The sequence below is a fragment of the Sus scrofa genome, chromosome 15, assembly GCF_054392235.1.
Source record: "Sus scrofa isolate SSC_HxYL_T2T_F1_AM1 chromosome 15, Sscrofa_HxYL_maternal_Yorkshire_Landrace_v2.0, whole genome shotgun sequence".
Taxonomy (NCBI): Eukaryota; Metazoa; Chordata; class Mammalia; order Artiodactyla; family Suidae; genus Sus; species Sus scrofa.
The window spans coordinates 20,031,890-20,058,161 of record NC_139397.1 but is presented as its reverse complement, the minus strand read 5'-3'; the positions used below and the strand labels follow the sequence as shown (position 1 = coordinate 20,058,161).

Here is a 26,272-nt window from a genome sequence, read left to right as displayed (position 1 = left end):
CCACCAAGTCTGAAACACTGATGGTCAGTGGTTTCATTGTGCTTCCAAGGGTCCTCAACAGTGTTTGCAAGCATGTTCTGTTCTATTCTAAATATTAAAATGCAACTTCCAAAATGGGTAAAGAACAAAATCCTGTGTTTAGAATAGCACACATATACTCCTTCTCTCTCTCTCTCTCTCTCTCTCTCTCTCTCTCTCTCTCTCTCTCTTTCCCCAGACCAAACAGAAGCTTTGGCAAGCCATGGGATAACCCAGAAGAAACCTGTGTGAAAGTTCTTATATGGAGAGTGAGTAGAGAGATCTGGAAATATGTGTTTCTAAACAATGGCAAGAAATCTAGCAACTGGCAATTATACAAGATTTTCTTTTTGTAAACAACACTGGAATTTAAATTATTTTCAGGTAGCAATGCCAGGAATTTCTAAGGAAATATAAGGATGAAATGAGTTGAAAGAAAGAAGAGATACTGGAGACCTGTTAAATTAGGTAAAACAAAGAAAAATTAAGGAAATATTTAGAAGAAGTAGTAAGACTATCAAATTTAAATCTGTAGTTCCTTCCCCTCTGTGTAAAGATGTCTTTAATATGGTAATGGATGTCAGAGGGTGGGGAGAGAGGCTGCAATCACATCAATAGGAGATAAGAGGACTCCATCTTTTCTGCATATAAAGCTTTAGACCTGCATTTTATTTCAAGTTTGGTGAACAGCAATCAGTTCCCATTTGTGATTAGACTCTGTCTTTTCACCGAAGAGAGGGTTGAGACAGAGTTTTAAAGGTTATTCTACACTAGACAAAAGGAGTACATGAAAAATAAAAGGCTTTTCAAATGATCTAAAGTGCCCTTGAATCTGCCACTTTGATATCATTAGCAAATTGTGATTGATTAAGTATCACAGTTAAATCTCTTACAAGCTTTTTGGAATAAAAGAGAGTATAGCAAGTGTGGATATTCCCAGTATGTGGCATTATTTTCTAAATGTAGAGTGATTTTTTTTTTTTTCAGGTTGCATAATCCTATCTTTTACTTCTGAAATTATAAAGTAAGATAGAGTCCTGGGAGTAATTGTTCCTGAATCAGGGTTCAAGCAGACGACTGTCTCACCATTTTAGACTGGGGATTAATAGTAGCAGTCTTGGGATGATACTAAAGTTCTACTCCCTTGATAAAACAGACTATGAGTCAGACATGATTTATTTGATTGTTTTTATGAGTCACTTTTTTAGTCAAAAGAATTTACTTGTTATGAAGTTGGCCCATTTCAAATAAACAGTTTAAGGGAATTTGTTTCCAGGGCAAGAAGATATTGTTTTCTTTAATATTCTAAAACAACAACAACAAAAAATTCACTAAAGATCACCAAAATTCTCTTAAATATAAGGATAATTAAATATTTATTAAACCAACATGGTTTGATATACAAGGTAGCATTTAATCTCTGTCTTTTTCTGATGTTTCGGTGGTGAAGGGAGTTATAGGGGAAACAAGAGAATAACATATTACAGACTGCCACAAGGATATGGAATTCACAGACCCTTTTTTAAATATACGAAAGTGGAAGCAGTAAATATATGAAAGTGAATTAGGTTAGAAGGCCCAGAATGATATTTTTCACTATCCTACTTGTTGTGATCTATTCAAAGCTATAACTAGAATTTTTTAATATTCTAGTTGCTTCTCTGTGCATCCATTGGTAAGATCTCACTTTTCCATAACTTTTGAGGTTGGGTATGACCACATGATTAGCTCTAGCCAGTGAAGTATGAGTGGCAGTGACACTGGTCTTTTCTAGGGAAAAACCAAGGACCAGTCCATTATTTCTCTCTGACATGATGACCATGGAAAATCATTGCCAGATAGAGCATTTGTAGTCTGGGTACCTATGTAAATAGGAATGATGTAGACTCTCTGCTGACCACAATGAACCTGTATTATAAGGCAATAAATTCAATATATAAGCCACTGAAATGTTAGAATAATTTGTTTTGCAACATATTTTATTCTGACTGGTACATGTTTTATCCCCCAGATAAATTCTTACATGAAATAATATACCCATGTATTTAACTTATAAGTATAGCATTAAAAAAAACTTCAAAATATTTTAAAATAAAATTTTGATTGAAGTTATTAACGAAAATTAATACTCAACCTTAATACAGTAATTAGCTAATCCTTCTTTGACTTATTTTTTTTTACCTATGTGCTGATAAATTTCTGGGCCTTTTGATGTCTTTACCGCTTTTGTTGTGACTACAAATGTGTCAAGTCTTTTTACTTGGTTTCAGTGTGATTGTAATTCATCTTTCTGATAGTTGTGAGGTAATCTCCATAACTCCCAGTCTCCACAGGCCACTCTTTATTATTGGAAGCCTTACCGTTTATTTTCAAAAACATTCACAACTGTGCAGTTTATTAAGGGCATAGGATCTTGTTTTACTTAGAGTGCATGAGAAGGTTGTTTTTCATCCAGCCTTTCACAGACTTCCCTTTTCCCACCTTTCCTGTGATTTCTCTCATGCTATCATTCCTCTCTGGTCAGTTCTTAGTTTTCCTTCCCATTTCATCTCCATCTCGCTAAAAGCCCACTATCCCAGTTGTGGAGAAAGAGTGGCAGATCTTCAGACTCTGCATAGAAAATTTGATACCTAGTTCATCATTTCTTTATTCAAGACATTGTCATCAAATGCCTGCTAAATACTTGGCACTCTGCAAGACAGTGCAGATACAGCAAGTGGAATGCAATGCTGGTCCTTAAATCTTGACCTTGAGACAGTTTGATGAGAGGTTAAGCTGTTAAGAGAGCACCTAAGAGAGTCTCCATGCCCAGTTTTGCCTGGAGGCTTCTTGGTTGTGATGGCTAATCTGAGAATGCATCAAAGTTTTCAAAGGGATTCAGGAGAGAATGGAGGGCAATAGGAAGAGATCTGGGCGGAGAAAATATTTAACAAATCTCCTAATTGAAATATCTTTGGTTTTTCCAAGAATAGAAGTGATTTAGTGGGCCTGAGAAAGAATTTTTGTTAAAGGACAAATAATGGACAAGCAGGATTGCGAGAATCAGATTTAAAAGTAGACAACATGGGTCTAACAATAAAAAATCATCCCGTGTTTTAAAGTGTGCTCACTTTAATAGTTACTATTTATCCTCAAGGCTTTTCCCCACCAATGGAAGAATTTTTATATGGCAAGGATCAGATCTACATTTTTGCCAGGTGACTTTGGTGACAGTATGGAGAATTTCCTAGATGCTGGAAAATCAATCAAGAGTTTATTGTTATTTAAAAAAAAGAAAAAAGATGACAGTAGTCTGAATTAGGTAGTGATAAGATGGAGGAAAAGAGTGGATGGTTTGTGAAAGATTAGGAGGTAGAAAAAAGGTTCAGTAGTTGCTGTGACAGGAGGAAGAGGGAAAGGGAAGCAGGAAAGGCAATACTGAGTCAGAAGATGGGCATCTGGGCAGACAAATTCTTTGGGATGTGTATAAAAGGAATCAGAAAGCAGGACAACTGTATTGTATATAAAGAACTCCATTTTAGAAAAAAAAGTTTAGTAGAACTATAAAATGTTACTCCAAGTTGAAATGTCCTTTGCTCAACAGTATAAACCAGATTGAAATGCTATGCTCAAAAGATTGGTCAATCACACCTTCTTCGTTTTGCCTCTTAAATATCCTTTCCAGAACACTTCACATTTTTCTTCTATTTTAAATGTTCACAAGCACAACATAATAGTGTTTCAAACTCATGAAATACTTCTCTTAAATAGCATTTGTTTCAAGTTGTAAAGCTTTTAAATTTACAATGCTTTCTAAGTCACCTTTGAATACAGTCTGTCCTCTATACTCACAGATGTGGAACCCATACTACTATACCATCTTATGGAAGAGACTTGAGCTTCTGTAGATTTTTGTATCTGAAAGGGTCCTGGAACTAATCTCCCCCAGATTGTATTACCATCCACATGATTTTGATTGAGGCGGGTTCTCTTACAGATGAGAAATTGATGCTCAATTCTTAGGTGACCCTGTATTTAATCATGATTAAGCTGAGGAGTCCTGACTCAAATCCACATCCTCTGGTTTCTAATCAATTATAAAGAAATAGTGCAGGTTCCAAACCACCACAATAAAGGGACTGTCACAGTAAAGTGAGTCTCAGGAACTTTTTGGTTCCACAGTGCATATAAAAGTTGTGTTTACACTACATTGTAGTGTATTAAGTATGCTATAGCATTGTGTCTAAAAACAAGGTAACTGTTACATTGCAGTTAAAAATTATAATGTAACAATTCTTAATTTTAAAATGCTGTTGAAAAAAACGGTACCAGTATACTTGCTTGACACAGGGTTGCCAAGAATTTCGATTTGTAAAATATTCTTTTTCCTTATGCATATGTAAGCTTTTGTGACTATTCTTCAGCATATATTTTGGTATAAATCTGCACATGTGTGGCAAGATATGGAATTATTTAGTTACAGGTTTATGTGTGTGCTCACTTTAATAGTTACTATCAAATATTTTTATAAGACGAAGGAACTAATTTGCTACTATTTGTAGTTTAGTAAATATTCACTTTTGATAATTTTTCTTTTGGGTTGCTTTTTTATGTTTTTTTTTTTTTTTTTTTTTTTTTTTTTTTTAAGAGCTGCACCAGCGGCATATGGAAGTTCCCTGGCTGGGAGTTAATTCGGAGCTACAGCTGCCAGCCTACACCACAGACACAACAACTCAGTATCTGAGCTGTGTCTGCAACCTACACCACAGCTCACGTAATGCTGGATCCTTAACCCACTGAACAAGGCCAGGGATCAAACCTGCATCCTCATGGTTACTAGTTGGGTTTGTTAACCTGCTGAGCCATGATGGGAACTCCTGTCTTTTTTATCTTAACATGTAAGAGTCCTTTATATATTCTTGGTAAGAGCTGATTGCTGTATACATGCAATGCAATGTTCTTTCACTCTATGACTTGTCTTTCAGTCTCTTAATATTATTATAATAAACAGAACTTTAATATTTTAATATTTAAATTTCAAATATTTTCCTTTATGGTTACTGCTTCTTTGTTCTACTTAACACATCTTCTCCTGCCTCAAGTTCATGAAGGCCTTTCTCCTATGTTTGGTAGATTATCTTTCAATTTTAGATTATGATCTACCTAAAATTTATCTTTGAATATGCTGTTAGGTATAGGTCAAATATCTTTTTTTTCTATTTAATTATACAATTAACACAACACTACTTATTAGAGGTTATTTATCACTAGATTAGAGTATTACCTTCGTTATGTAACAATTGACTGTATATATGTGACCCCACTATTTTGTTTCATTTGTACATTTTATCTCCTATTTGTTCCAGTTTCTCTAGATTTATTATAATTTCATATGTGCATCACGTAAATTCTCTAATATTATTCTTTTCTTCAATGTTGTCTATTCTATTCTTAGTCTATTGAAATTTTGAATCAGTTTAAAATAATCATTTTGAAACTATACTGATAAGCAATAATTATATAATCAAAGAAATTTATTGCATTTTAGTTAACTTCTTTTAATTTATTTCGACCATGCTTTTAAAGAGTTAAGGAAATTACCAAAGCTAAAACAAATAGTACATTACTGTTTATTTTGACATTTGTCAAAATATCCAGGTTCTGATTCTTTTTTCCCTTATGTATAAAATATGTGGGTTGCTTTATTTTTTACTTAGAGTGCTAAATTGCCTGTGACACTGAAATATTGTTTTTAATTATTGTTTTGCATACTCAGCATCAGATCTGCTCTTATCTCTCCAACATCTCATTCTTTATATTCCTTTATCTTTACAATTCACATATATCCTGTTGGAATATGTTTTTTATCCATTTTCTGGAAAAAATACTGTTTTTTTTTTTTTTTTTCTTTTTATGGTCACACTTGCACCATATAGAAGTTCCCAGGCTAGGGGTCAAATCAGAACTGCAGCTGCTGGCCTATCCCACAGCAATGCCAGATCCAAGCTGCATCTGTAAAGTACACTGTTGCTTTCAGCAATGCTGGATCCTCAACCCACTGAGGGAGGCCAGGGATCTAGCCCACTGGATCCTCAACCCACTGAAGGAGGCCAGGGATCTAGCCCACATCCTCATGGATACTAGTCAGGTACTTAACCCTTTCAGTTACAATGAGAACGCCTCCCAAAATAGTCTTTTCAATGTTAAAATACACTATGTGGCACATCTCATCTAGACAAGATTAAGTAGACTCATCATTTCTTCCTTTTTTCTACTAAATACCACTATCAACTCTGGAAATTATGCAACCGGCAACAGAAGGACTGAAAAGGAGAAAGAAGAAAAACTGACTAGAGACTCTAGGACTAAAGAAATAACAAAGTGGCAGGGCATCTCATAACCTACCACACAAAAGAATTTCCTAACCACAGACATAACAAAATTGGCTTAGGTAGGCTCAATTCTTCTTTAGATTGTCTCATCAACTACCCAAGCAGCATGAACAAGGTAGTTGGATCAGGGAACCATGACAACAGTGAGTTCTCTCCTTCTCCTAAAGAAGACCAGAAACACCATTCCCCACTAGGAGACACCATGTGGCTGGGTGGCATCAGCAAGAGGTACCTTCTATAAGAAGTGGCTTGCTATGGGAAATAAATTTATCTCTTCAGAGAATAGGATCTCCTTCCCCACTGAGAGACAGGTAGCAGCCAAAACTTGGGAAACTTCTTTGACCCCCTTTGGTTGGGGAGAACAGTGAGGGTCTTAGTCACAACGGATCAGCCAGGTTGCCAAAAATACCTTCACAAATAAACTGTAAATTAAATTTTCCTTTGAACCACAGTTCACAAATGAAGAACAGGATCTTTTGTGCTAAACCTAAACAGATGACTGCCTGGTAAAATAAAATATTTAGGAGTTCCCATTGTGGCACAGTGGTTAATGAATCCGGCTGGGAACCATGAGGTTGCGGGTTCGATCCCTGGCCTTGCTCAGTGGGTTAAGGATCCGGCATTGTCGTGAGCTGTGGTGTAGGTTGCAGATGCGGCTCGGATCCCGCGTTGCTGTGGCTCTGGTGTAAGCCGGTTGGTACAGCTCCAATTAGACCCCTAGCCTGGGAACCTCCATATGCTTGAGAGGGGCCCTAGAAAAGGCAAAAAAAAAAAAAAAAAAAAATTTAAGTAAGACCCATAATATCTTATAGTCATAGTCAAAATGTCCAAAACAAAATAAAAAAATCATTTATGTGTGGAATCTAAAAAAGTACAACTAGTGAATATATCAAAAGAGAAGTGAACTCACAGATAGAAGAAAATAGTAGTTACCAGTGGGGATAAGGAAAAAGGGAGGGACAATTTAGGGATAGAAAAGTAAGAGCTACAAACTGTTAGGTATAAAGTAAGCTACAAAGATACATTGTATAATATGGTAAATATATCTACTATTTTTTAATAATGTAAATGGAGAATAATCTTTAAAAATTGTGAACCACTACATTATATACCTATAACTTATCTAATATATTACAGCAACTATACTCAACTAAAAAAATAAAATGAATTAATAAAAAATACAATGAATCAATTAAAAAAAAAACAAAAATAACACATCATGCGCGGAACCAAGAAAATCACAACCTGAATGAGAAAAGACAATCAATTTATGCAAAAACAATGTGCACAAAGTGTTAGCATTATTTGACAAGAATTTTAAAGCAGCCATTGTAAAAAAATGTGTCAAGCAATTTCAGACTCTTTTAAAACAAAGCAAATACTGGAAAATCTCAGTAAAGAAATAGAGTTATAAAAATAATGAAATAAAAATTAAATATACAGTAACCTAAATAAACACTTTGCTTAATGTGTTTAAAAGTAAAACGTAAATATCATAAAATAGAATCAGTGGGCTTGAGAATAAATTAATAGAATTTCAAATCTGATCAGCAGAAAGAAAATAGAACAACAACAAAAACAACATAAAGAAAATGAGTCTTAGAGACTAGTGACACAATAACATGAGATCCAACATTTGTATCACTGGAGTCTCAGAAGGAGAGGAGAAAGAGTGGGACTGATGAAGTGTTTTAAGACATAATGCTGAAAATGGCCCAGATTTGGTGGGATATATAAATCTACAGATTCAAAAGGCGAAAGAAAATTTCAAATAGGATAAATCCAAAGAAATCTACAGCAAAACACATTGTAATTAAACTCCTGAAAATCAAAGAAAAAGAATTTATGCAGCCTAAGTGAAAACCCACATTACCTATGAGGAAATGCCATTTAAGAATTACAGCAGATTTCTCACTTGAAAACTTAAAGGTCAAGACAAATATGCACATTATTCAAATACTGAAAGAAAAGTACTGTCAACTGTAAATTCTCTATCTAGAGAAACTATCTTTTTTTTTTTTTTTTTTTTCTGTCTTTTTACCTTTTTCTAGGCCCGCTCCCACAGCATATGGAGTTCCCAGGCTAGGGGTCTAATCAGAGCTGTAGCCACCGGTCTACACCAGAGCCATAGCAATGCAGTATCCGAGCTGTGTCTGCAAGCTCACAGCAACGCCGGATCCTTAACCCACTGAGCAAGGCCAGGGATCGAACCCTCAACCTCATGGTTCCCAGTTGGATTCCTTAACCATTGTGCCACGACAGGAACTCTGAGAAACTATCTTTTAAGATGGGGAAATAAAAACCTTCTCAGACAAAGCAAACTAAAATAATTTGTAATTAGAAGAACTACCCTTAAAATGGCTCAAAGAATTTTTTCAAACAGCAAGGAAATGATAAAAGAAGTTTAGAGTATTAGGAGGAACAAAAAGAGACAAATTATAGGTACATACAATAAGCTATTCTTCTAAGTTTTATAAATCATTTGATGATTGAATAAAAATTGAAATACCATATAATACTAGTAATGATTACTAAAAGTGGTGAAGGTAAGGAGACATAAATGAAAGTAAGATGTTAATAATTCACTCAAAGTAGTAAAATGTTGATACCAATAGATTATGATAAGCCACATATATACATTGTAATAATTAGAGCACCCAGTAAGAAAACTAATTAGTTATACTCAGTAAATAAATTTAGATGGAATCCTAAAAAGTATTTAAGTATCCCATAGAGAGGTAAGAACAAAACCAAGCAACAAGAAACAAGGAAATGAACAGAAAACATATAATAAAATGATAGACTTAAGCTCTATCCTATGAATAATAACCTTAAATAGTCTAAGCATAGGGATTAAAAGACAGAGATCAGCAGAGTCAATAAGAAAATATGACCCAATTATACACTGTTTAAAAGAAACTCCTTTCAAATTTGAAAGCATACATAGGTTGAAAATAAAAGGATGGGAAAAGATACAGCAATGCAAATATTAATTTTTAAAAAAAGAGCAAGAAAATCACTAGAGACAGAGGGGCATTACAGGAGTTCCCATTGTGTCTCAGCAGGTTAAGAACTCAACATAGTCTCCATGAGAATGCAGGTTCGATCTCTGGCCTCGCTCAGTGGGTTAAGAATTGAGTGTTGCTACAAGCTTTGGTGTATAGTTTGCAGTGTGGCTCAGATTCACCATGGTTGTGGTGTAGGCCTCATTTACAGCTCTGATTCTATCCTAGCCTGAGAACTTCCATATGCTACAGGTGTAGCTATCAAAAGGAGGGCATTACAAAAATGATAAAATGATCAATACCAGGAAGACATAATGATTTAAATACATATGCGAGAGAGTCTCAATTCATGAGCCAAGACCTGATAGACCTGAGAAGAGAAATAAACAATCTCAGTTATAGTTGTAGATATAAAAATTCTTCTCTTAGCAACTTATATGAACTGCTTCACAGAAGATGAGCAAGGGCATAGAATATCTAAACAATTCAACCAGCCAACAGGATCTAATTGACCTTCCCTTCCCTTCTCTTCCCTTCTTTTCCCTCCCCTTTCCTCCTTTCTTCCTTTCTTCCTTTCCTTCCTCCCTTTCTTTCTTTATCACTTCGCCCAACAGCAATAGAACATATATTTTTTTTCAAGTATCCATATCCTAGGCTATAAAGCAAGTCTCAACACATTTAAGAGAATAAAACCCATATGCTCTCTGGATATAAAGGAATCTTACACATACTAGAATTTAGTAAAAGACAAGAGGAAAATCTCTAGACCCTTGGCATAATAGCCAAAACTGGGGATTAAAAAAAAAAAAAATGATGTACTTCAACAGGTAAAAAATGGCTAAATAAACTATAGTCCATCCATATCATGGAATACTACTCAACAAGAAAAAGAAACTATTGCTACACACATCAGCTTGGATGACCCTCCAACAAATTTTGCTGAGTGAAAAAAATCTAGGGGAGTAGCATAAACGAATATGACTAGGGACCATGAAGTTACAGGTTCAATCCCTGGCCTCATTCAGTGGGTTAAGGATAGGGTGTAGACATAAGTTGTGGTATAGGTTGCAGACACGGCTCAGATCTGATGGTGCTGTGGCTGTGGTGTAAGCCGGCAGCTGAAGCTCCTATTGGACCCCTAGCATGAGAACATCCATATGCCATGGGTGTGGCCCTAAAAACAAAACAAAACAAAAAATCTACTACGTTTACTTACTATATGATTCCACTGATACAGTAGTTTTGAAATGACAAAGTTTTAGAAATTAAGGATAAATTAGTGTTTGTCAGCGGTTGGGAATGTGGTGAGAGTGAGAGAAGGAAGTATGTATTACTATAAAAGGTCAATGTGAGAGATGACTATGGTGATGGAACTCTTCAGTACCTTGACCATGGTGGTGGATAATGAAGTTATAAATGTCTACAAAGTTGTGTAGAACTAAATTCACACAAACACGCTCAAATAGGTAAGAGTAAAACTGACACTATCTGAAAATGATCAGTGGATTGTATCAATGTAAATATCTTGCATGTGATAGTGTTTTATAGTTATACAAGTTGTTCCCATTGAAGAAAATTGACCAAATGGAACATGGACTTTAACTAGTTATTTCCAGCAACTGTGTGTGGATTTATAATCATCTCAAAATTAAACTTTTCAATAGTATATATTGTACTTTAATGTTTGAACATAGTTTAATTTACACCTAAGAATTTTAAAGTGTACTTTTAATGGGATTAAACAAAAAATCATAAAATAATCTACTAATGTGAAAGTTGAAAATAAAAAAGGCTAATGCTCCTTTCACTTTTCCATATATTATGAATTGCTCCTGATATATTTTTCGCCACATAAAGTACATCTTTGTAACACTGCAGAAGCAAGTCTTCAGCTTCTTAAAAAAAAAAAAGAAAAAAAAGACCATCACTTCATATACAATCATGTAAGTTTTCAATGCAATTACTGTAAGAAATTTTGTCTTCTTGTTTATTCGGTTCCCATGAATAGGGTGACAATTTTTTTTTTAGCCTACTATAATGAGTGGTAATATTGCCTGTGTTTATGTTTTTTGATTTTATGGCACTGATTTGAGATGACTACTCCATTTCAAAAGTAAAATATCATCTGCTTATGACTTAATATAAGTATATAAGCACCTCACCACAATTTTTACTGTATATAATTTGGTAAATATAAAAAATAACAAATATACATTTATTAGTTACATATATTTAAAGTTAGCTCACTCTCTCAAATATATAAACAGAGTGTGTTTGTCCATTCAAGGAAACTAGTAAAGCAGTGTGGCATTGTAGCAATACTAAAATTTTGTTTTAAAATTCTTTGCTAGTGTAATGAAGGTGTAAGACTTGGCAGCTTCAACTCTTGCAGTATGTTATCACCACAGTATCAGAGCACATCTATGCCAACTCTGATGAAACTGGGTGTGTTAGAGATCAAGTATGAACCACGTGTTCCTTATGCCAATAACGCATTTCAACTCTTACCTTATTACTACATTTCTTGGACACTGTAGGATAATATCTTTTAAACTTTTTTCTACTTGTGTGTGAAATCTCAAATAATCTAGCCAAATGTACTGAAAGTTCAGGGTTGTTCCATAGCACTTGGTTTACTGAATGCTGATCTCTGAAAGTCTGAGTACGCAAATCTTTACCTATCAATGTGGTCAGTAGAACCTCACCATCACTTTGACAAAGCATTTTTTTCACTGTGTAGATTGCTTTTAAGAGGCTCACTAAAACATGCCATGTCACATAAAAACTTCTTTCATGTATCTTCTGTGAATTCTAAGTACACGTGGGCTATTCTGCATGGAATACTTAAGTATTATGCAGTAGAAAAGGAACATTATATCTGAATTTTGGAAGTTGTGTTTCTTTTATAGTTTATCCAAATCAAGAGTAAATTTAGGATATTAGAAGAAAATGCTAAGGTATACTGACAACACAGTTTTTCACAAGAGCCAGGTCTCAATAGAAAACCACATTGAACTTTCTAGAGGGAGGAGAAAGATTCACCATCTTATAGTAAGCAGGCAGTTTAGGACAAGAGGAGCATATGTCAGAAACATACTTTGTTTACCTTTTATTAGAATGTCTTCCTCTGAGAATGTTAAATACTTCAGGAAAGGAATAGGATTTTTCTCATGTTAACTAATCCAGACAAAAGTGAATAGAGATTTGCTTTCTTCAGCACTTATTGATATTAATTGCTTTATTGAACTAGCTGTGGGAACAAGGATTTCCCAATGCCAGCATAAAGGATCATTATTTATAAGCTAACTGATCCCACAAATTCTACACTTAGCTCAACATTTCCATTGGAAATATTGAAATAATCTTTAAAAAAATGTTGTCATATTTCAGCCTTCATATGGTATGCTAAATGGCATAAGCTAAATGATAAAACATTTTCCAGGAAAAGGGAATTTTAGAGTCTCACATACAAGCCTTCAAATCAAGCCCTGAAATGCAGCTTATTATTATTACATTTTTCTTCCATTTATTTTTAATTCTTCCCCATTGGCTCTGTCTTACAGGTGTCCCCAGTTAACAACCATCAGTAAAAACAAAACACATGTGTAGGCTATAAATCTGTATTTGTGCTAATTCATAGGAGAAAAATATCTTCAGTTCTTCCTTCCAATTTCCTTTCCTCTTACCACTTAGAAGCTCTCTATAGGGCTCTGTGCTTACCATTACAGAAACCAAATTCTGTCCCACATGATAAGTTAACAGGAAAGTTTCTGCATGTCATTTCTCACTGTGGCTAAAGAAGTCAAGGTGGAAATCCCCAGGTTAATTTAGAACATGAAAGAATTTAGAAAGGGCATCAGTATTTGGTAAAAGGAGAGAGCTGCCAACTTAGCCTTTTGTAAAACCTACACAAGATTCAGTCAATCAGACCGATTTCAAGTATTAGCACTAACGTTTCACCTAGGGAAAAGTTAATAAGTTTGAATGTCCTTGAATTTCAAATAGTTAAGAAGTTTCACAGGCACTGAAAGGGAGGCTCTTACAGTTTGGTTCAGACATTCATTTTATAAAGGTGCCAGAGGCAATGCTAAATCCAATGTAGAATTGGTTATTTGCTTATAAAGTCTAATTTGAGTGCTTAATAGATCAGCTGTTTTAAATCACATTGCATTGAAACGTGATATGCAGATTTTCAGCTTGAAGGGTTTTCTTCCTCCTTCTTCAGTTTTATTTTGATGCAATGATAATTGGGTCTCTAACATGGTTCTTTAGTCTTGAAATAACAATACCAACAGCAGTACACAAGCATCAGGGCTGTTGTATATAATATTTTGATAAATCACTGTTTTGTGTTTGTATTTTATTTTTCAAATCACTTCTTTCCCAAGTAATAGATAAACACATTCTTTTGTGAAGGGAAAAATATTTTTTTTCAAATACAAAGATGTATCTGAATAGTTGTCTAAAAATTGAAGACTAAATTCATATAGTGCTTGCAGGGTGTCTTAGATTTGATTATGAAGTTATTCCATGAGTAGGTCTTGCCAAGACTATCACAGAATCAATGGACTGGACTTATTAGATCATCATCTCAGAGTTCTCAAAAGCTTTATTAGGTGCAGTTGTAAGTGGCTCAGACAAGAGGTTTCAATCATTTCTTTTAGAGATGATTCCACAGCTTCAGAAATTTTATTGGCAAGAAATGATTTCTGATGCCCAGCCGATGTGTCATTTTTTTCTTAGAACAGTTGCAATCAATCCTGTCCCCCACCTCCTACCAACCACACAGTGTTTTTCTTTTTTTAGTTTTCACACTCTTTTCACCCAGTAAATTTTGCCCACATGATCAAATACCCACATAAGGAAAAAAAAAAAAAAATCAAAATTGGAAAAGTTCACATGAAGAGGGATTAGAATGAGTTGAATTAAACCATGGAAAGAGACTATTTAGTTTGGCTTAAATCACTGCTATAATCACTTAAACATGAACAATAACCCATTTGGAAAATATCAGAAACTGTTTTATATCACAGGCATATCATTAGGCCCCCATAACATTCCAGGAACTTGCCCTTTCCACCTCAGCCTATCCCTAGAGAGACTCTTTTTATAATAGCATTCTCAACAGACATTTCCAACATTATTTTATTTTCGAATTCACAAAGATAAGATGGTATGGTAAAGGTATTGTCCTGAGTGCCTTATCTTTATGGGATGGAGGCTTTAAGAATCTATTGTAAGCCAGCAGGGAGGCTTTCCACAGCATACAGGAAAATTTCCTTGTGAGCCAGGAGCCCCACAGTGGGCCTTTTTTCAGCCTATAAACAATACAGCTATGAGTTTCAGTGGGTTAAGCATCAGAGTGGAAATTTGTAATAACATGAGGTCTGATTCTAGATCTATAATTTACTGGCTTGTTGAGTGACAGTGGGCACATAACTTCACTGACGTGTATTTCTAAAGTATAGTCTTGAAATTTGTATTAGTTACACATTTGTTTGTAGTAGAATCTATTAACCCAACCCCTCCAAAAAACTCCTAATTTTAAGTAAAAGAGGCTAAGTATATGCTCCATAAACATAAAAAAAATACACACTGTAATTAAAAGGGATAAGCCATGCATGATATCTCTTTAAAAAAAAAGAGTTGGTGGACTCTTGAGCTATGAAATATTAAAATATATATTGAACTTCAATATTTAAAATAAACTGACCAAATATCAGATTTGTAGCTCAGGAAAAGTTTTTTAAAAAGAATTTGGAGAGATGGCAAGACCTGGCACCAGGGCCACCTGTGAGTCCAGTGCCACCACAACCCCCAATGCAGCCATGAGAAGCAGTGGGAGGGGCAGGTGATCAGAGTTAAAAGTGAATTATCTGAGTGCTTTTCTGAGACAGGATGAAGATGGCAGAATAGAAGGACTGGAGCTCAACTTCTCTCCTAAAATCAACAAAATTCACAACTAAGGGCTGAGCAATTTTCAACCAAATGGACCGGAAATGTTAAAAAAGATATCCTACTCCAGAAGAAAAAGAGGAGGACACATCAAGAGGTAGGAGGGGCAATTTCGTGATATAAGCAACCCCATACCACCTGGGTGGGAAGCCCCACAGACTGGAAACTAACTGGCTCAAAGAGACTCACCTACAGGAGTGAGAGTTCTGAGCTCCACATCAAACTCTCACATGTGGGAATCTGGCATGGGGAGAAAGAGCCCCTGGAGCATCTGGCATTGAAGGCCAGTGGGGCTTATGTGCAGGAGCTCCACAGGACTGGGGGAAACAGAGATCCCATTCTTAAAAGGCACACACAGACTTTCACGTGCACTGGGTCCCAGGGCAAAGCAAAGTCTCTATGGGACTCTGGGTCAAACCTGACTGCAGTTCTTGGAGGACATCCTGGGAAAACAGGGCTGAATGTGGCTTGTTGTGAGGGAAGGACATTGGAAGCAAAGTTCTAAGGAATATTCAGCAGCATGCCTTTTGCTGGAGGTGGCCATTTTGGGAAAATATGGCCCTACCTTTCAGTCAATGCTGAGAAGCCCCAGGGCAAACAACAACCCAGGTGGAATCACAGCCCTACCCTTCAGTAAATAGGCTACCTAATGACCCCTCAGGCACACAGCTGCCTCTAATCCCATCCAGAGACTAAGCCCCACCCACCAGAGGGATTAGAATCAGCTCCACCTACCAGTGGGCAGGCATCAGGCCCTCCCATCAGGAAGCCTACAGCAAGCCCCCATACCAACTTCACCCACAGCAGGGAAGACACCAGATGTAAGAGAGGCTACAACTCTATTATCTGTAAAAAGGTCACCACACCAAAAACCTATAAAAATGAAAAGACAGAGAACTATAACTCAGATGAGGGAGAAAGGAAAACCCCAGAAAATCAGATAAGTGATGAGGAGATTCTCAGCCTCCAGGAAAAAGACTTTAGATTGTTGATGCTGAAGATGATGCAAGACATTGGAAATAAACTGGAGGCAAAGATGGATAACTTACAGGAAACACTGAGCAAAGAGATACAAGATATAAAACTTAAACAAGAAGAGATGCAAAATACAATAACTGAAATAAAACATTCACTAGAAGCAGCTAACAGCAGAATACAGGAGGCAGAAGAACGAATAAGTGAGGTGGAGGACAGATTAGTAGAAATTATGGATGCAGAACAAAAAAGAGAAAAAAGACTGAAAACAAATGAAAAGAGTCTCAGAGAACTCTGGGACAATGTTTAACGCACCAACATCTGTATTATAGGAGTGCCAGAAGGAGAAGAGAGAGAGTAGGAGACAGAAAAAGTATTCCAAGAGGTAATAGCCAAAAAATTCCCTAACATAGGGAAGGAATCACTCACTCAAACCCAGGAAGCACAACTAGTATCATATAAAATAAGCCCAAGGAGGAATAAACTGAGACACATATTAATCAATCTGACTAAAATTAAAGACAAAGAGAAAATCTTGAAAGCAACTAGGGGAAGGAAACAAATCACATATAAGGGAACCCCAATAAGGCTATTGGCAGATTTTTCAACAGAAACTCTGCAGGCCAGAAGGGAGTGGCATGATATACTTAATGTGATGAAAGGAAGAAACCTCCAACCAAGATTACTCTACCCAGCAAGGCTCTCATTCAGATTTGAAGGAGAAATCAAAAGCTTCACAGATAAGCAAAAGCTGAGAGAATTCAGCAACACTAAACCAGCCTTACAACAAATACTAAAGGAACTTCTATAGCCAGAAAAGAGCAAGAGAAGAAGGAATGAAAAAAGAGCAGCAAAAGCAAATCCAAAGCAATTAATAAAATGGCCAAAAGAATATACATATCAATAATTACCTTAAATGTTAATGGACTAAACGCCCCAACCAAAAGATATAGACTGGCTGAATGGATACAAAAACAAGACCCATATATATGCTGTCTTCAAGAGACCCACTTCACTTCTAGGGACACATACAAATTGAAAGTGAGAGGATGGAAGAAAGTATTTCACACAAATGGGGATCAAAAGAAAGCTGGAGAAGCAATACTCATATCAGACAAAATAGACTTTAAAATGAAGAATATTTTAAGGGACAAAGAAGGTCATTACATAATGATCAAAGCATCAATCCATGAAGAAGATATAACAATTTTAAATTTCTATGCACCCAAATAGGTTCACCACAATATACAAGGCAACTGGTAACAACCTTAAAAGAACAAGTCGACAATAACCCAATAATAGTTGGTGAATTTAAGACCCCACTTACAGCAATGGACAGATCAACCAGACAAAAATCAATGAGAAAACACAGCCTTGAATGAAGCATTAAACCAGATGGACTTAAAAGATATTTATAGGTCATTCCATTTAAAAGCAACAGGCTACACATTCTTCTCAATTGCACATGGAGCATTCTCTAAGATTGATCACATCCTGGGCTACAAATCCAACCTTGGTAACTTTAAGCAAATTGAAATCATATCAAGCATCTTTTCTGACCACAACGCTATATGACTGAAAATCAACAAGAAAAAAACTGCAAAAAACACAAACATGTGGAGACTAAACAACATGCTACTAAACAACCAATGGATCACTGAAATCAAAGAGGAAATTAAAAAATACCTAGCAGCAAATGGCAATGAAGATATGACACTCCAAAACCTATGGGATGCAGTAAAGCCGTTCTAAGAGGAAAGCTTATAGCAATACAAGCCCACCTCAGGAAACAAGAAAAAGCCCAAATAAACAAGCTAACTTTACATCTAAAGCAGATCGAGAGAGAAGAATAGACAAGACCTAAAGTTAGTAGAAGGAAAGAAATCATAAAGATCAGAGCAGAAATCAATGCAATAGAAACGAGGAAAACCACAGAAACGATCAATGAAACGAAAATCTGGTTCTTTGAAAAGATCAACAAAAGTGAAAAACCCTTAGCCAGATTGATAAAGCAAAAAAGAGAGAGGACTCAAATCAATGAAATTAGAAATGAAAAAGAAGTAACAATGGACATCACAAATACAAAGGATCATAAGAGACTACTATATGCAAGTATACGCTAATAAAATGGAAAACCTAGAAGAAATGGACAAATTCTTAAAAAGTACCATCTTCCAAGATTAAACCAAGATGAAATAGAAAAGATGAACAGACCAATCACAAGAACTGAAATTGAAACTGTGATTAAAAAAATTCCAACAAACAAAAGTCCAGGACCAGATGGCTTCATAAGCCAATTCTACCAAACATTTAGAGAAGAGTTAACCTCTCCTTCTGAAACTATTTCAAAAAATTGCAGAGGAAGGGATACTCCCAAACTAATTCTATGAGGCCACAATCAGCCTGATACCAAAACCAGACAAATAAGCCACAAAAAGAGGAAAACTACAGGCCAATTTCACTGATGAACATCAATGCAAAAATCCTCAACCAAATACTAGCAAAACGCATCCAACAATACATTAAAAGGATTGTACATCATGATCAAGTGGGATTTATCCCAAGGATGCAAGGGTTCTTCAATATCCACAAATCCATCAGTGTGATACACCACATTAACAAACTGAAGAATAAAAACCAAATGATCCTCTCAATAGATGCGGAAAAATCCTTTGACAAAATCCGACACCCATTTCTGATAAAAACCCTACCAAAAGTGGGCATAAAGGGAACCTACCTCAACATGATAAAGGCCATATATGACAGACCCAGGGCTAACATCATCCTCAATGGTGAAAAGCTGAAAGAATGCCTGCTGAGATCAGGAACAAGACAAGGATGTCTGCTCTCGCCACTACTCTTCAACATAGTTTTGGAAGTCCTAGCCAAGGCAATCAGAGAAGTCAAAGAGATAAAAGGAATCCAAATTGGAAAGGAAGAAGTACAACTCTCACTATCTGCAGATGACATGATACTATACCTAGAGAACCCTAAACACTCTACCATAAAATTGTTAGAACTCATCCATGAATTTGGCAAAGTCGCAGGATACAAAATTCATATGCAGAAATTGATGGCATTTCTATACACTAACAACGAAAGAGCAGGAAGAGAAGTTAGGGAAGCAATCCCGTTTACCATCACATCCAAAAGAATAGAATACCTTAGGAGTAAACCTACCTAAAGAGTCAAAAGACCTGTACTCTGAAAACTATAAGACACTGATGAAAGAAATCAAAGATGACGCAAATAGATGGAAAGATATACCATGCTCATGGATTGGAAGAGTTAATATTATCAAAATGACTATCCTGCCCAAGGCAATATACAGATTCAATGCAATCTCTATCAAATTACCAAAGACATTTTTCACAGAACTCGAAGGAAATATTTTAAAGTTTGTTTGGAAGCACCATAGACCCAGAATAGCCAAAGACATCCTGAAAAAGAGAAATGGAGCTGGAGGAATCAGGCTCCCAGACTTCAGACTCTACTTAAAGCAACAATCATCAAAACCGTATGGTACTGGCACAAAGACAGGAATATAGATCAGTGGAACAGGATAGAAAGCCTAGAATTCAACCCATGCACCTACAGCCAACTAATCTATGACAAAGGAGGCAAGGATATACAATTCAGAAAGGACAGCTTGTTCAATAAGTGGTGATGGGAAAACTGGACAGCCACATGGAAAAGAATGAAATGAGAACACTCCCTAACACCATACCCAAAAATCAACTCCAAATGGATGAAAGACCTAGATATCAGACCAGACACTATCAAACTCTTAGAGGAAAACATAGGCCAAACCCTCTCTGACATAAACAACAGCAACATCTTCTCAGATCCACCTCTTAGAGTAATGACAGTAACAACAACAATAAACAAATGGGACCTAATCAAACTTCAAAGTTTGTGCACAGCAAAGCAAACCCTAAACAATTCAAAAAGACAACCCACAGAATGGGAGAAAATCTTTGCAAGTGAATCAACTGACAAGGGATTCATCTCCAAAATATATAAACACCTTCTTCAGCTCCATACCAAAAAACCAAACAACCCTATCAAAAAATGGGCAGAAGACCTAAAAAGACAGTTCTCCAAAGAAGACATACAGATGGCCAAAAAACACATGAATAGATGTTCAACATCACTCATTATTAGAGAACTGCACATCAAAGCCACGATGAGGTACCACCTTACACCAGCCAGAATGGCCATCATCAAAAAGTCTACAAACAAGAAGTGCTGGAGAGGGTGTGGAGAAAAAGGAACCCTAGTACACTGTGGGTGGGTTTGTAAATTGGTGCAACCACTGTGGAAAACTTCTTTGTAGAACAGATGCTTACTCACAGACATTGAAAAGCTTATGGTCTCCGGAGGAGATAGTTTGGGGGGTGGGGGGATGTACTTGGGCTGTGGGATGGAAATCCTGTGAAATCAGATTGTGATGATCATTATACAACTACAGATTGATAAATTCATTTGAGTAATAAAAAAATAATGTAATTAAGGGAAAAAAATAAAGTAACAACAAATTAAAAAAAAAAGAATTTGGAATATGAATTGACATCATGGTTCACCAGTTTCTAGCAAGAATTCTTTCTAAATGATGCTGAAACATTAATTTTTTCTAGATAACAAACATTTGTTTTTATCCAATATTAAAATTATTTCCCGGAGTTCCCATCATGGTTCAGCAGAAATGAATCTGACTAGGAATCACTAGGTTGCAGGTTCGATTCCTGGCCTCGCTAGGTGGGTTAAGGATCTAGCGTTACCATGAGCTATGGTATAGGTTGCAGACACTACTTGGATCCTGTGTTGCTGAGGCTGTTGTGTAGGCTGACATCTGTAGCTTGGATTAACCCGTAGCCTGGGAATCTCCATATGTCATGGGTGTGGCCCTAAAAAGACAAAAGACAAAAAAAAAAAAATAAATAAATTATTTCCCTATTGGTTAAAATGTTAATTTACAACACTAAATAAAAGTGTTTTAGATGAATATGAAATCAGTGATAAGTAGAATCTTTGTAAATTTCTAAACAGTAGATCAATTCACAAATGAGAAATTAAGGGATTTTATAATATTAAATGGAATTTCTAAATGATTGTTAAAGTTTTATATATAGAAATATATGACATTTTTAAGCTAAATAAAAATTTTACAAATTATATAATAGACTTGTGGTATTACTCTCATTTCATAAAGAGCTTGTTGAGTCAACAAAAAGGACCACACTTCAATAAAATATTGAACAAAATAAATGAGATTCACAAGAGAGGAAATGGAGTTAGCTAATGTATTTTAAAAATTATTCCCATTAGCAACCTAATACTTTTAAATCAAATACATTTTTTAACCAAAAATATATTTTTCTGTGCCAGATGTCTCCTAAACTACCTGTAGGCATGTTAATTTTATCAACTTTATAGAAAGAAATAGTTGGAAATGTTGATCACAGGTAAAAAATTGTTCTGTGTAACTTTTTGTATCTTTTGATACATTAATTCTACTTCCAGAAATTTATTTTAAAAAATTGTTAGAAATGCAGATTCAAGCATGAACTTATTTATTCAGCATTTTTTATAATAGTAAAACATTGGAAAAACTGAATATTCCTCTATAAAGTACATGATTGGCTTCAATACTCTCCATAAAAGAGTATTATGAACTCAAAAATATGCTAAAAAGAAAAAAAATTATGTAAAAACAGTTAAATTAGAAAATTAAATTATAAAATTTAACATATATGATAATATGAGATTAAACAGTTACATATATAAATACAGCAAAATAAAAATCTTGAAAGAAATAACTCAAAGTATCCACCAATAGTGATTTATTTCAAGACTTGGTTTTGTGGTTATTCTTTTCTCTTTATATTTTTCAAATATCCATAATCAGAATTCAGAATTTTTATAATTGAGAGATATATATTTTAGAAGTGTCTTTTAAGGAGCCCTATACTTATGGGCACATGTTATCAAAGTGAATTTGAAAATAAAAACAAACCAAAGAGTACATTCAAATAATTGTAATTAATAAAATATCTTTTCACACAAGTGAATATTAGTTTTATTTTGTTCTTTTTTTTGTCATCATCATGTTTTCCAGTTTAAGCTAATATAACTATATTTAGGAAGAAAGAAAGTGTTTAAACGGCCATGGTGTGTAATCATTAATATTCACATGCCTACATTCATACATAGTTCTGGCAAAAAAAAATAAAATGCATTCTCAAATCTCAGAATCATATAATTGATGGATACTTCCCCATTAAGACACCTTCTAATTATTCTCCAAGTCTGTGATGGCATTGATGCAAAATTCTTTCCTTAAGATCACTACCTTCTTCTTTTAGTAGGAAAAAAAATTAGATAAGAAAAGAATATGTTATTTCAACCCATAGGGGCAAGAGACAAGAACTGCACCAACATGAGCAGATATAGAGGAAGAGCAATTGTTTTTTTGTTATTTAACCCCAGCTTATTTCTCTACCCAAAGAATAGAGTGTAAATTAAACCATGTGTGAAAATGCAACTGGGCCCCAAAAGCATCAGCAACTGCTTCACTTCGGATGACTTAACTGGTCTTCGCAAACATGTTCAATTTGGTTCCAAAAAAAAAGACTCTTTTTCTCCTACTCCCACACAGTGTGCTGCACAAACACCCAGTTCTATGACTTTTTTGTTTCCTGCATAGTGACTTTTCATGCCTGCCTACCTTAATCACAGTCTCGTGATTCCACCCCCAGTCCTCCTCCACTTCCTTTGTAGATGCCAATTCCTGCTCTAAGGGTTCAGGGACAGACCCCACTCACTTTGCGTAAGTGAGGACACCCCTGGGATTATCCCTGCGGTTCTGGTTAATCTCCTCAATGTAAGAAAAAACAGAGGAATGATACTATTTTTATCAAGGCAGAAGTTTAAAGCCAGCATCACAATCATGTAAGGAGAATTTTCAAAGAAAACTTCCAAATAGGGCTTAGGATGCTCGCAGCCCCAGGCCCAGGCCATCCTAGGAGAAGTCAAGTTTGACTTAGTGGCCATTGAGCTTTATTTCTTGTGAACTCTGTCCCCTGTCTGTGGTCTTATCTGGCACTCTGTCATCACAGGGTCTCCTTAGTCTGTGATTTGAGCATCCTAAGAAGTATTCACTGATGAAGTTTAATCATCTCTCTGAATATTTACCTTTAAAAAAGTCATCTTTAACACCAACATGAATTTAAGATGGGGGGTAATGAAGCTAAAATGTTGGACTGATAAACCGTGGTTCTGAACAAACTCACTACTAGTAATTTTGCTGAACTAATCAGCGAGTGTTTATCTAGAACCTAACATACTCTTCCTCCTGTCCTAGTTTCCAAGAGCAACTTGTCATGTCTGACTTTCCAGGCTTTTGTAAATGGAGGTTTACTGGCTACATCAAGATAAAGATGAAATGTATCTCAATAAATGCATGATGGATGACAGTGAGTACATATGTGTGTAATTGTAGGTAATACGTATGTAAATATATATGTGTTTATGTGTTTATATATTAAATAAATAGATACCTCATGTAATAATTGATTTTTTATCCTACATTTAATTTATCAAAGGGCTTATTACATGATATATATAAACAATAGTATCAAAATAAAAACTGGTAGTATGTATAATATTTCATTAATACGTGTGCTTTTAGTTTATTGAAGGGCTCATTACATGGTATGTATAAATAATTACATTAAAATAATATATATTAATATAAAAATATTGGTGGTCTGTATAATACTTCATCATGATATCAAGTAACCTGAGCTTGCCTTTCCTTCCTGTCTCTGGAATCCCTTTAAAAAGCAGGAAAATGTGCAGAGCCATAAAAAGTTACTGGTTGGTGCTTACTGTGTTTCATTAACTACATTTGAGTCAAATTTAAGGTGGCAATATTCAGATTACAGGGCTTCTTTTTTCAGGGGGATGGAGTAGTATACCTGGTATAGGCTTGGACCTTCGAATACTTTTTAGAGGAAACTGACCTGGGGCAGGGTATGGCCTCCAAATACACATCCTGCTCCTCTTCGAATGTGTTGAGGAGAAAAGATGCTCAGGAAGTGATTTTCTGCTTCCAATCTTCCACTTATAGAGAAAAAGAGTGGAGCTGGGTGTTTTAAATCACAGGATTTCTGTCCAGGTCTGCTACTAACAAGAAACTTGACAACTCGTTTTTGGTTTAAATATATGTATTTATAGACAATAAGGACCCACTATATAGCATGGGGGAATTTACTTAATATTCTGTAATAACCCCTGTGGGAAAAGAATCCAAAAAGAAATGGGTATATGTATCACTGATTTATTTTGCTATATGCCTGAAATTAATACAATTTTGTAAGCCAACTATATTCTAATATAATTAAATATATACATACATATTTAATTACTTTTAAATAATCTTGAATCTGTCAGGCTCTCGAAATACATACTACCATATTAAAAATTTGGTATTTACAGAAGGATTTCTTCAGAGACAGATTATTTGAAAAGGTTCACTATAGGGGAAGCAGAAGTGATTGTCTGGGCTAGTGGTGGCACTATGCTGGTGATGACTGAAGAAATCCATGAGGAAGAGCCTGTAGTGTCAAAATGGATACTAATGACTCTTTCAATTAGCAATAACATTTTCCACTTCAGTAAGCATTTTTCCCTTAGTAAAATAACTGATTGAAGCACAGAGTCTCAAATATGTTTTTAAAAGTAGCTCTCTGCCATTGAAGGTGGGCGAGTGTAAAACTGGAATCAGGAATGGATGTCGCTGCAAATATCCTGGCCAAAATTAAGGCAACAGGCAACTATTTGCATTTCTGCTCTACCTGGAGCATCTCACACTGGGTCTTAGAATATTCTGTGTTTCAACTTAGTGTTTAAATCTCTTTTGATACCTTAGGCTAGATAGTTTTGGCTTAAGCTTTATTACTAATGAGTAATTATGAATTAATGGACTATATAAATTTCACAACTTAAAAAATTTTGTTAATCTCTATTAGCATAAACATGGGGGAGGCACTCATGTAGGGTATTGAAACTAGAATACAATTATTATTGAATTTCTTTTGCTCAAGAGGTTTATGAGTGGGAATGGATACAATAACATAATGGGTTATTTTCACTTTTTAAAAAAAAAACAGTATTTCAAATGGTAATAATTGACTAAATTATTTTTAAATGTTCATAATATATTTCAAATATTTCCAGATTCATTTTAACAGGAAACCTTGTAGAACAATTGAAAACTAACCGGCGTTCACAAGTTTAATTTGCTTCCATTCTGCTGCCTTTAACAGACATTTCCAAAATTTTGCTGCTTAATCTTATCTGGGATTTTTTTGCTCTTGGCTTCAAAAGAGCTGCAACACCAGTTTTTATGTGCAAAGCTTTTCAAGACACTTTAGTCACCAAGTCCTGATGGAAGCATAATATGTAAGGACATTGCCACTGGCTGCCTATACAGAGGAACCAAGAAACTAAATGATCTTTAAGATTCAGTCATCCCTAAAATTGCAGCATCCTCCTGATTTTTTTTTTTCTTCTGTTTGGCCATCTGTCCTTTTTTTCTTTTTTTTTTTTTTTTAACCTTTATTACAGTATAAATAGAATTCACAAATAGAGTTAAGATAGGAAAGTCAAGACCTTGAGTGACTCAAGTTCCTGCTCTAGATGAGATATTCTATTGAGACTGTGAGATGTAGAAAGACTATTCAACACTTGGCTTTCTCCACCCTAAGAAAAGAATAAGTAGTTTCATTAACTAGGAATCTTCTAAATCAGTGCTTCTCAAACTTTGGCATGAATACAAATCCCCACAGGATCCTGTGAAACTGCAGATTCTGATTTAGTAGATCTGGGGGGAGGCCGGGCCTGAAAGTCTGCATATCTAACAAGCTCCCAGGAGATGCCTAAACT

At 35.3% G+C, this 26,272-nt stretch overlaps 1 long non-coding RNA gene across 3 annotated transcripts in view; it reads left to right on the top strand.

Annotated features, from left to right (window-relative positions):
• LOC102164639 (uncharacterized) overlaps positions 1-26,272 on the top strand; it is a 234,560-nt gene that overhangs the window by 101,167 nt on the left and 107,121 nt on the right. The window contains exons 4-6 of one of the 3 annotated variants that reach the window (XR_014829092.1): positions 11,252-11,337; positions 15,292-15,446; positions 23,688-23,799. This is a non-coding gene — a long non-coding RNA (uncharacterized LOC102164639). Of the gene's footprint in view, positions 1-11,251; positions 11,338-15,291; positions 20,875-23,687; positions 23,800-26,272 lie in introns of those variants that run through there. The other 2 variants (XR_014829093.1, XR_014829091.1) reach the window with 2 other exon arrangements.